This window comes from Dermacentor andersoni, chromosome 9, assembly GCF_023375885.2.
Source record: "Dermacentor andersoni chromosome 9, qqDerAnde1_hic_scaffold, whole genome shotgun sequence".
Taxonomy (NCBI): domain Eukaryota; kingdom Metazoa; phylum Arthropoda; class Arachnida; order Ixodida; family Ixodidae; genus Dermacentor; species Dermacentor andersoni.
In genome coordinates, this window is record NC_092822.1 from 79046781 (window position 1) to 79059679 (window position 12899).

Below are 12899 nucleotides of genomic sequence, written 5' to 3' on the forward strand. Positions count from 1 at the left end.
TGGTTTCCGTATTTTTTCGCGCTAAGTTACTACTTCAATTTACACAATGATCTGGGGCTTAAACACCGAGGAAAGGCACGCGCGAAGGTAGGCGCCATAAAAGACGGAGAAGTGTGTTGGTGGCATGCTATTCTGGTCCACCATTAAAAAGAGACAGCGCCTATTTTGCCAGGCTCAGTCTTCAACCTACGATACAATATATACTGTAAAACATTTGTTACCGTTGTTTGGTACCGACCATTAGAGCAGGACACGGACCCCCAGCAGGAGCAGCGTTCTCCGAGCAAAAGTACTGAATATATTGACCCCCTAGAAAGTGCTTGAGAGGATGGGCCACTATGTCGTCTCTCTTCTTCGCTACAATTACTCCCAGGAACGAATAGGGAGCCGTACGGCAACCTAACAGCTCCTCACTATGAGTGCATCATAGTGCGGCTTGACGCACTCGGCGATGACAATGTCTCGTCCACGACGGCGCATGTCCGAACACGGTTCAACGGGCTCGATGACGTATTTTATGGCTGACGAGCGTTCGACAACATGGTAGGGCGCTTCATACTTGGGTAGTAGTTTTGAAGAGAGACCAGTTGCAGCGGAAGGAACCGAGAGCCACATAAGCGCTCCAGGAAGGAAAGTGGGCGCAGAAGTGTGGTCCCCGCTTATTGCTCTTTTAGTGCTCTTGGTCATTGGAGTGTTTGCAGCATTGATTGCTCTGCACCCACATACCCAGAATCCTGACGGCTTCTTTTTCTGGTATCTTCTGTCCTTCCAGGGTGACGCTTATTTGTTCTTTCGAGCGTTTACCCTTCTCACTCTCAGGAGCTCCGACTTGTCCGTCGAGCAGGCGAGGCCTCTTTCCCTAACGGATTCTTCCACGCATGTTGCTGCGGCTTGTGGTCGTTCTTTTTGGCTGAGCGAGGCTTGGTTAGTCCAGGCGGTGATATCGTCGGCATAAATGGCGTGATGTATGCCGTCGATCTCTTCCAGCTTCCGGGCTATCCGAATCATTGCAATGTTGAAAAGGATTGGTGAGATCATGGATCCCTGCGGGGTTCCTTTGTTAGGCATGTGGAACTTGCCTGTCCGCAGGCCTCCTAACCCCACCGTGGCTGTTCTGTTTGATAGGAACGCTGTCACGTAGCCATGGATTCTTTGTCCGCTGTTTTAGGTTGCGGATTACTGCGTTATGCAGGCCGGAGATCGTCATCAACCAATAGAAAATGAAGACATCCGGCCTGACCGCTGAGTTACTCTTCCTAGAGCAATAAAGTTTACTTCATCCTCCTCCTCCTCCTTTGTCATTGGAGGCAAAGGCCCGAGTGAGATCACCGCACTCTTCGGCATGTCTTGTCATGGCAGAAATTGGCGCACATTCAGATATGTTCGGCCGGTATGGTAGAATTCTGTCAATGTTGTGCGACGGGTGCCGACCGTACAGTAAATAAAAGAGTGAAAAGCTAAGTGCTCTGAATAGCGGTGTGTTACGCGTATATAAGGAAGGGCCGAACGGTGCCCAATTTGCGTGGTACATGGCAAGCACGTCTCCAAGCGTACGGTTGAAGAGTTCCTTAAGGCCTTTAATTTCAGGATGGTACGCTGTACTTGTATGATGAACAACGTTGCAATCATTAATAACGCCTTAAACTACTTCTCACAGGACGACATGTGCACAACCACTGAGCAGTTCATGAGGTGGCCCATGACACTGGATGAATCGACAAAGCAAGAAGGAGGCAACATCACGCGCTGTAGCTGCCGGAATGGCGGCGGTTTGGCGTATCGCGTGAGGTGGTCGATTGCCACAATGGCCCAGCGGTTTCCAGCCGATGCCAGGGAAAGGGGCCCGTGCAGATCGATGCCGACGCACCCAAACAGCCGGGTGAGGCAAGGTAAAAGTTGCAAAAAGACTGGTGAGAGGCGGTGTGAAAATTGCCGGCGCTAACGACCAGGCCAAAAGCCAACGAACTTCTGAACGTAGCTATACAGCCCTCACCAGTGGCACTGCTGTAGGAGCACGTACGTTTTGAAAACTCCCGAGCACGCGCACTTTCTATCGGCGTGTAAAGATGTGCATATGTCGGAACGCAAACTGCGTGGTAATACTAACAACCACTAGTGCCCGTCGGGGTTACAGTTGTGTCGATGAAGTAGATTGTCACGAACGGCGAAATGGTGAACTTGACGACGCAACGTGCGATTTGCTAGTTGTGCTGATGAACCAGAAAGCAACTCTATAAGGGAGGCGATGCAATCGTCCTTGCGCTGCTCAGAAGCAATGGTGGTAAGATCAAGCAAAGAAGCGTTAAACTGGGATAATGAGTGGCAACCATGGTTAGGTAAGTGAGAGCACGAGAGGGCGTCGGTGTCAGAATGCTGGTGTCCGCTGTGGTACAGCACGCGGACATCGTAGTCCTGCAGGCAAACTGCCAGTCGGGCAAGACAGCCTGAGGGTTTTTGCAAGGACGACAGCCAACATAATGCATGGTAGTCCATGACTACATCAAATGGATCGCCATACAAGTAAGGCCGGAACTTAGTAAGAGCCCACATTATGCTCAGGCATTCTTTTTCTGTCACAGTGTAACTGGTCTGAGCTTTCGTAAGCGTACGACTTACATAAGCAACGACATTCACGGGAAAGCCTTGGTTGCGCTGGGCAAACACAGCGCCGAGGCCAACACCGCTGGCATCTGTGTGCGCCACTATTGGAGCTGTCGGGTCGTAATGGCGCAAAATTGGCGGAGATTTTAGCAAACTACAGAGCTTTGTGAAGGCCTTGTCGCACTCGGACGACCACGAAGTGAAGGTCCGTTGCTAAGTAGCTTCGTCAGCGGCGACGTGATGGTGGCGAAATGGAAAATTAAGCGTGTGAAGTAACAGCTGTTTGCTATGAAATTGTGCAATTAATTGACGGACGTTGGCTTGGGGAATTCGGCAATGGCCCGAAGTTTGGCTGGATCTGAGAGTATTCCATCCTTGGATACGACGTAACCTAGAATTGGCAGTTGCGGAGCTGCGAATTGTCACATCTTTAGGTTTATTTCTAGCCAAGCATTTGTTAAACACCTCATGACACACCGGAGCCGTTGAAGGTGCGTGGTGAAGTCAATAGCAAGAACTACAACGTCGTCACGATAGCACAAACACGTGTGCCACTTCAAACCGCATAGAACTGTGTCCATCATACGCTTGAATGTTGCCGGTGCATTAGGAACTCCAAAAGGCACTACGTCACATTTTTATAGGCCGTTGGGTGTGACAAAAGCTCTCTTCGGCCGATCGTCGTCTTCCGTGGGTACTTGCCAACACACTGAGTTCAAATCTAGATATGAAAAGCTATGTGCCTTGTAGAATGGCAATCGCGACGTCTATGGGGGGGGAGGGGGTACACGTCCTTGCAAGTTATCTTGTTCCGGTGTCGGTAGTCCACACAGAACCGCACAGAACCAACTCTCTTCGCAACAAGGACGACATGGGATACAGATGGACTGTTGAAGGTCCTGTCACCTCGCCGCGAAGCATGTTGTCGACTTGTGCATTGATTACACGATGTTCTCCAGGAGATACACGATAGGGATGTTGCCGCAATGGTGGTTGCGAGCAAGTGTCAATCCGATGAGTAACAGTTGACGTCCGACGCAGGGAAAATCGAAAGAAGAGCGAAATTATTTTAAGAGGCACAAAAGCTGAGACTGATGGACCGGTGTCAGCTCATCAACAATAGAAGAACCGAGCACATCACTGGGCGATAGGTCACATGAAGAAACAGCCCTGGCCGTACTGGAACTAGTACAGTAATGGTCATCGGGCAAATCCATAACTTGGACGTCCTCGACAGCTTCTGCATTGCCAAGACATTCCTCTCGGAGCACCACCACAGGTTATGGTAGCGGGTTGGCAAACAAAAATGGTGCGGGAGCTCTGTGTGTCCACTGTCGCAGAAGGTAGCAGCAGGCCTTTCCGAGTGAGAAAGTGGTCAGATGGAGACAGTAGTGCAACAACGTCTGAGATTCCGCTGCAGTACGTGGGCACTACGATTCACGCGTTAGGAGGAGCGTGGGAGTCGGCTTGCACAAGAAGTTTCCCAGAAAGCGAAGAAATGGACGGCGAGCGTCTAATCTAACACATACACCCTCAGTCGACGGCCCAGCCCCGGGTGAACGCGCCCACACGGTCCTGTTTCGTCCCCAAGGGAATAAAGGCAACTTCCTGAGACTGACGCAAGAAACTATCGCCGCACAGCTCTCAGCTATTCAGCGAGCACACCGCGTGCGGGTGAACTTTCGACGGAATGTTGTCGCCGTCAACGCGCTCACGGGTGCAGAACTGTCCCATCTCCTACAAGTCCGCACTGTCGGCGATGTGCCAGTGAGGGTGAAAGCTCCCACAAAAAACATCTGCGCATGCACCATCTTGGGTGTCGACCGCTCGTTCGACGCATACACAATAGGAAACCACCGTGAAGCCCCCGTGACCGTCCTCTTATGGGAACGTAGGGTCCACAACATAGCGGTGCGATTCGCCGGCAACGCCGTTCCGGCCGAAGTGTTCCTCGTCCCAGATTCCCGTGGCCACTACAGTGCGACCGATGCGGCTTGTTTGGTCACACCGGAGCAACATGTTCGCGCGATGCCCGCTGCCTCCGTTGTGGAGAGTCGCACGCCACCGCCGACTGTACCGCGCAGAGGCCGCGCTGCATTAACTGCAGCGGGAATCACGCAGCCTCGCAGCCGCGCTGCCCCACCTGGCAAATGGAGAGGAAGGCTGCCGTGCTGTTGTGACTGTCGCCAGAGCCTCTCACGCGACAGCAGGCGATCGCTAAAACTCGCGCCTCATCAGACACCATCCGACGGATGCAAGCAGCAGCCACCAGTCCTTCCGCGGTCGTACAGCCTGGGTTGTCATTCAGAGACGCGCTCAGCGGCCGCGGCGCCCAGCCGGTGGAGCTAGCGCAGACACAAGAGCCCACTACCCCTGCCGCCTCCGATCCAAAGGATGCAGTTATTGCGGCCCTCACAGCAGCACTGCGCGTCCTCATAGAGACAGCAGCGATGCGCGGCACCACTCCGCAAATGTGCACCGCGGCCCTCGCAGTCCAGCAAGCCCTGCCCCAGCATAGATAGGTGATCCCCGAAACGCCGGGGATCGCCGACGTTTCATTAGCCTAGACCTGAGGAGGGAACGGAAGAAACTGGTACATAAGAAGCCGATCAATCAGTTAGCGGTAAGAGGGAAAATAGAGGAAATCCAGATGAAGCTACAGAACATCATGTGGGCATCATTAAGGAGTGTGCAATAGAAGTCGGTGTTAACTCCGTTAGACAGGATACCAGTAAGCTATCGCAGGAGACGAAAGATCTGATCAAGAAACGCCAACGTATGAAAGCCTCTAACCCTACAGCTAGAATAGAACTGGCAGAACTTTCGGAGTTAATCAACAGGCGTAAGACAGCTGACATAAGGAAGTATAATATGGATAGAATTGAACATGCTCTCAGCGACGGAGGAAGCCTAAAAGCAGTGAAGAAGAAGGTAGGAATAGGCAAGAATCAGATGTATGCGTTAATAGACAAAGCCGGCAATGTCATTATTAAAATAGATGAGATAGTTCAAGCGGCTGAGGAGTTCTAAGAGATTTATAAAGTACCAGTGGCACCCACGACGATAATGGTAGAGAGGATAGCCTAGAGGAAATTGAAATCCCACAAGTAGCGCCGAAGAAGTAAAGAGAGCCTTGGGAACTATGCAAAGGGGGAAGGCAGCTGAGGAGGATCAGGTAACAGCAGATTTGCTGAAGGACGGTGGGCAGATTGTTCTAGAAAAACTGGTTACCCTGTATACACAATGCCTCATGACCTCGAGCGTACCGGAATCTTGGAAGAACGCTAACATAATACTAATCTATAAGAAAGGGAACGCCAAAGACTTGAAAAATTATAAACCGATAAGCTTACTGTCCGTCGCCTACAAAGTACTTACTAAGGTAATTGCAAATATAATCAGGAACACCTTAGACTTCCGTCAACCAAAGGACCAGGCAGGATTTCCTAAAGGCTACTCAACAATAGATCATATTCACACTATCAATCAGGGGATATAGAAATGTGCAGAATATAACCAACCTTATATATAGCTTTCATTGATCCCGAAAAAGCATTTGATTCAGTCGAAACCCGAGCAGTCATGGAGGCATTACGGAATCAGGGTGTAGACGAGTCGTATGTATACATACTAAAAAATATCTATAGCGGCTCCACAGCCACCGTAGTCCTCCATAAAGATAGCAACAAACTCCCAATAAAAAAAGGTGTCAGGCAGGAAGATACGATCTCTCCAATTCTATTCACAGCGTGTTTACAGCAGGTATTCAGAGACCTGAATTGGGAAGAATTGGGCATAAGAGTTAATGGAGAATACCTTAGTATCTTGCGATTCGCTAATGATATTGTCTTGCTTAGTAACTCAAGGTACCAATTGCAATGCATGCTCACTGTCCTGGAGAGACAAAGCAGAAAGGTGGGTCTAAAATTAATCTGCAGAAAACTAAAGTAATGTTTAACAGTCTCGGAAGAAAACAGCAGTTTACGATAGGAGGCGAAGCACTGGAAGTGGTAAGGGAGTACATATATTTAGGGCAGGTAGTGACTGCGCATCCGGATCATGAGAGGGAAATAATCAGAAGAATAAGAATGGGATGGGGTGCGTTTGGCAGGCATTCTCAAATCATGAACAGCTGGTTGCCATTATCCCTCAAGAGAATAGTGTATAAGAGCTGTGTCTTACCAGTACTCACGTATGGGGCAGAAACCTGGTGGCTTACGAAAAGGGTTCTGCTTAAATTGAGGACGACGCAACGAGCTATGGAAAGAAGAATGATGGGTGTGACGTTAAGGGATAAAAAAAGAGCAGATGGCGTGAGGGAACAAACGCGAGTTAATGACTTCTTAGTTGAAATCAAGAAAATGAAATGGGCATGGGCAGCAGATGTAATGAGGAGGGAAGATAACCGATGGCCATTAAGGGTTACGGACTGGATTGCAAGGGAAGGGAAGCGTAGCAGGGGGCGGCAGAAAGTTAGGTGGGCGGATGAGATTAAGAAGTTTGCAGGGACAACATGGCCACAATTAGTACATGACGGGGGTAGTTGGCGAAATATGGAAGAGGCCTTTGCCCGGCAGTGGGCGTAACCAGGACGATGATGATGATGATGATGATGATGATGATGATGATGATGATGATACCGCAGCTGTCGCGCTATCACCACTGAGCAGTGGCTATCGTGCATCCCTTGTTGAACCATCATCGTTATGCCTTCGCTGTCGCACTTTCGTCAGACCTACAGCTTCGTCATCGGACACTCATGATGCCATCAACCCCAAGCTTTCGTCGTCGCGCTATAATCGGCATACGGGCTTTATGAAACATTCTTCGTCATACCATCGCCTCATATGGTTGACACGCCATTGTCGTTATACACTCGTTGTCATACATTTTTGTAATACCATCGTTGTGATATCGCGGTAGTACCATCGTCGTCATTCTAACATCGACTTCCGGTTCTCGACATGCTTTCATTATCGTACCGCCTTGGTGGACTTGTCAATGTCATTCCGTGTTCGTGATTCTATCGGTATCCTATAGTCGTCAGTGAATCGACACTCTGCCCCAATGGTCACGCAATTATCGTCATTGCATCCAAGTTCAATAGTTTGTCTTCCGGTCATGCCTTTGTTTTTGTCTTACCGGTCCCAAGCTTGAGCATGGCTCGTGTATCTTAACTGCCTGTTCTACACTGACTGCATTTCTTCAAACTATTCAGAACTATCCTCCAGTTTTAATATCTGCGGGCAGCCTAGGCACGTGCGCTTTCTCCCCAGCAGTTGTTCATGCATTGGTCTTCCCTGTTGTTGCAGGTGCGTATCTTATGCTTCGGTAACGTAGTGTCTAGGAGGCTGGCCTACAGAGTTCGTGTTCTGTGAAAATGGAAAAGATACAACAATCAAGCAAGCCGCTAAAATGCTGGCTGACTTTGAGCAGGAAAATATGCGCAGAAATGCGAGCAGGCAATTCACTGTTAATCATGAAAGCATGCTTTCAAGAATTCAAAATCACGCTCGAAAATTTATTAAAGCAGGAACAAGTACTGTTTAATAACAAAAATATAGATCTGCACGATAAACTAAAGAAACCCGGAAACAATTTAACGAACTGAAAAAAATACAGTTGTCAACAAAATATCAAGACCATGGGCGTGCCTAAGGAACCCAACAAAAGCCTAGCCGATCCAATGATAGAAGTCACAAAAAAGACTCGAATTGCTCTATCATGAAGGCATGGATGTGATACATGTGGTCCCAAGCTAAAACAACGAAAAGCCGAACGTAATCGTCAAGTTCGCATCCACACAGCTTGTGCTAGTGCATTGGAAGCGGCAAAAAAAAAAAACAATTTGGTTTAACAGACTGATTTTGAAAGAAGTGATGCGGTATACGTCAATGAGCATCTAGCATAGAAAACCAAATATTACTTGCCAAGGCTGCTGCTCGTAAAAGGAAAAAAGAGAGCTGGCACTTTACTTGGATGGCAATTAGTAAAATTCTTGCTACGAGAGCACAGAATTTAGACATTGTACATATTGACACTGAGGAAGGGCTTTCAGAGATATGCTAAGAATTGTAGAGATGTCTTTCTATCAGTTACCGCTCATTAAATAGTCTTACTGGCGGATACAGTGCAATGCGCAGAGTTTGCTTTTTACTAGCCACTGATTCGTCTCCCTTCGATTTAGTGGCTGTATCCTAGACATAGCTGAACCCAGGAGAAGTTGAAGATATACGAGATTTGTCATTCTTTTCAATTCCAAGGCTGTCACGCACGCGAGGTGATGTCTAGCCTGTCCACAAACAATAATATCAAGTGTCCCCTTTGTCCCATTCTTTTCACACACTTTTCTGCATGAATTTCACTTCCTTGTAAAAAGAACTACTGCAACAATTGTTGTTGTCTGTCGAGCCCTTAATCAACATAATGATAACATTTTGCATTACATTGAAGCACTGCTCCTTCACTTGACCAGCTTCAATATAAAATATCAGTAAGTGGTGACTTCTACAATACAAACCAGAAGTTGTTTCCTGATCTGTTCTTATGGTTTTCGTAATACTATTACGGCCCTTACCAGGGACACTTCCTCGTCGTCAACGTCGACTGATCACATACTTCGGAATTTCGATACGTCAACAGTCACTTATTCATGACACAGTAATCTGTTATCATTGTCTAAACAAATCATATTTCGCCGTGAATATAGCGTGTGTACAAATTTTCGCTTACCATAAAAAAATATATTGACATTTTTAAACAAGGTTTTCTAGAAATGAGCGATATAAATCGGCACCGTATTGAAGCAAACCAGCAATATAGCTTATTAACTAATAACTTGAGAGAAGCCATAGCGCAATCTCCTTTCATTCGCGAGAGGTGGTACTTCTAGAAGCCTATTTGTTCATACATGACCTGTGCTATGTTGCAGCTCATAAAAAGAAATCAGTCGGCATACAAAAATTTAGCAGAGTCAGGGCAAATACTTATACGAAGAAAATTTCAGTATAGTTCAATATAAGGTAACGCAAATCACGCGTGCTCGTATTCTCCAATCATGTTAGAAATTCAATACTAAAATTATTGGCAGATAAACTGAATAATAAAACCAATTCTTAATCCATACAATATGTGCTATGCTCAAGTGAAACGAATCTCGGCAGAATCAATAGTGTAATCTTTTGATAATTACTTTGTAACGTCGCCAAGGAAATTACGAATCCATGTGCTGGCGTTATATTTTATAGTCTTTCTGTCAGAATGGTGAATTCCTTTGGTTACTCTGAAATCACGACCACCGAGTTAATCGTACCAGTCAACACGAAGCCCGACAAACACAGCGCTGGACATGATCTTCGATTATGTTAAAGAGATGTATAGGGGCTCTTTGTATTCCATTGGAAATTCTATTTAATCATGCCTTTTACAGACCTACGTACCCAGGTCTTGCTAAAGTTACTGCTATACACAAAAAATGGAGATTGAAGCGACCCTGAAAATTGTCGCCCAATATCTTTTCTGACTGCCATTCTTGCAGCTTTTGTAAAACTCATCGCGAAATGGGCCATTAATTTCGTTGAACGATAATCAGTGCTAATACCTAGCCAGCATGTATTCAGGAGGAACAGGTAAACCGCCACCGCTACGTTACCTTTCTCAGCTATTGTAAGCACCTACTTAAGCAATAATATCGTGTTATTCATTGGCAATTCTTGATAATTTTTTCATTAACAAAAAGCTTTTGATACTGTCTATAATCGGATGCTGCTTGAGAATCTAGAACATTACAGCTTCTATAGTTTTGTCTAGAATTTTTCAGCAGCTATCTGAGTAATGGACAACAATAGTTTCGATTGCACGTTGTCCAATGAGATTTTTCTGCGGTCACAGTGGGAGTCCACCAATAATCAACGTTGGGACCCTTATTATATTCATTATACATGAACCATGTACCGCCGATATCGCTTAATTTTGATGCTGCCAAGTACGCGGATGACACTGCTCTAACTTGCGAACATGTGTGCTCGATGGAAGCTTTACGTATAGCTAACCAATAAATGAAGCTTATTAGGCACTCGTTCTATGCTATTAAGCTGCTGCTGAACTTAAGATGAAAAGAAAACATTTGTTCGTTTATTCTTCACACAGAGTTACAGCTTTCGACTCATGTGTGCTAAGGTAGATGAAGAACGCATTGAAGGTGTTACTAGGTTAACAAATCTAGGCGTTGTAACAGAGCATCATTTGAAACGCAGAGTGAATATTGAGTAGCTATGCAAAAGATAAGCCGTCCTTGCTTCCTGATATTTATGTCGCCAGTTTTTTGATGTAACAACTTAGAGAAGAATCTAGTTTGCTTTTTTCCACAGTTATAAAATTCTTTAGAGTAATGAGGCCATACGTATGATTCTTTTTTCAAGCCACTTGGAGTTTTCGAAAATCGGGCAAGGCGTTTTTGTCGAGTTCAAATTATGCCGCCCAAACCAAGCCACCCTAATAAATATCAGATATGCCTTTCAACCTGTAATAAACAATAAAACTACAATTATGGCGAATGATTGCATAACTAATAATAGTCCAATTCTCTGTTTATCAATCATGCCTTCCCAGTTCTCAACACGAGGCTACGAAGCTGGGAAATTCTTGCAGCCAATTGTAAGACATGTGTATGGCAAGAGGTGGCTATACAGCATTGGGAGAACTTTGTAGAACAGTTAAAGTGAAGCAAATAAAAATACTTTTTTGTTAAGCTTACACACCACTACAACGACCTGTATTAATGTGGAAATATAGTTGCAATACGAGACGTTTGCTACCTTCACAAAGACATCCACACAAAAAAATTGAAATTTCTGTTGTGTACATATAGGTGTGTTGCTGTATGGATCTGTATGGATCCATTATATCATGATGCTAAGATTCCAGATGTTTCTCATGTATTTCCATTCTTTTGGAATCCTATTGGAAAAATAAATTTTAGAAGATCACATTCAAAATACGTCAAAATCCAAGGTACTATTCCTCCTATGCAAGCATATCGGCAATAACTCGTTCTCTCGAACTACCCGACTTAGTTCTTAGAAGAATATCAATTGTGCCTTATTTTACAAAATGTTCTTCCGTAGTCAAGTGTTAAAGTGCGAGCTTGTCTCTGCCTCTTCATACATTTTCTTCCGCAACAATCACAGTGTGGGAGTTCTGCCCTGATGCCGTACAAACCAGTATACAGATTCCTTCCAACAGAATACTATCTTTGACTGGAATTCTTAACTCTAAATTTTTTAGCCTATTCATTATTCATTTCAAGCACCTACGTTGTCGTCAGTGAACTAAACTTTATATATCTCTCGTTCGTAGAAATAGGGGACAGGTTATCATGACGTGTAAACGATTTTATGTGTGTGGTTGAATTACTGCATTGTATAAGCGATAAACCACTCCTCTATGTAGCACCAGAGAGATCCTGAAAATATCGAGTTAAATGAATAAATCAATCAATCAATGAATAATCAGGACCAAAAGTGAGGGGTTATATGTGTGGGAGTAACGTTAATGATGTGATTTTAATTGTTGAAAATATCTGAACTCTCGATTTTTTTACAATATTTGTTTCTATTTTCAAACACCAAAGGTGTCCTCACTGAACTAAAGTTTGTCTGTTTCTCATAGAAATGTGAGACACGTTATCAGTCATGTGTAGGCGATCTTGATAGTGCGTGGTTGCATAGAACTAAGCTCGCTGTCAGGGCAGAACTACAGCTGTCACCAAGAACATATTTGGTAGAAAAGGCTGCATAGGACGTTTTGGGTGATTCCCAGGCAACGTTAAAAATACCTGGCTGAGGTGCTGCCTTTACTTAAAAATCCTTTAAGTACTTCTCGAAGGCGTTATATGAAGGCAACATTTTTTATTGTGTAGTTTAATTAAAGGCAACGGTAATTCCTAGTTCACGAGCTAAAAAGCAACTTCCCTAGAAATTGGGCTGTGATTTTTGAGGGGTAACATGATTATGCAGTGATTTATTTTTCTGCGGCGTTCTTGCGCTTCTGCTATACGTGCTTCCTATGCCGTGCGATCACACACTGAAATTTTTTGCGAGGCTATTAGCTCATACGTTAAGCATGATCTATCAGACATGTTGCAGTGCAGCGCTTCGTAACGCCGGCAGTAGGTTGATAAAAGACATTGGGAGTGCTGAGTGCGTTATTTTCTCACTATGCCTTAATGGTAGAAAGCGTCTTTCTGTCAAAAGCGGATTGGTGGCAGCACCAGAGCAGCACAGCTTCTGTAGCAAAGC

The 12899-nt window shown here is 45.5% G+C and overlaps 1 long non-coding RNA gene across 3 annotated transcripts in view; it reads right to left on the minus strand.

The window, feature by feature from the left end:
• LOC126528286 (uncharacterized) overlaps positions 1-12899 on the minus strand; it is an 85408-nt gene that overhangs the window by 15586 nt on the left and 56923 nt on the right. The gene's annotated exons all lie outside the window — the stretch shown is intronic.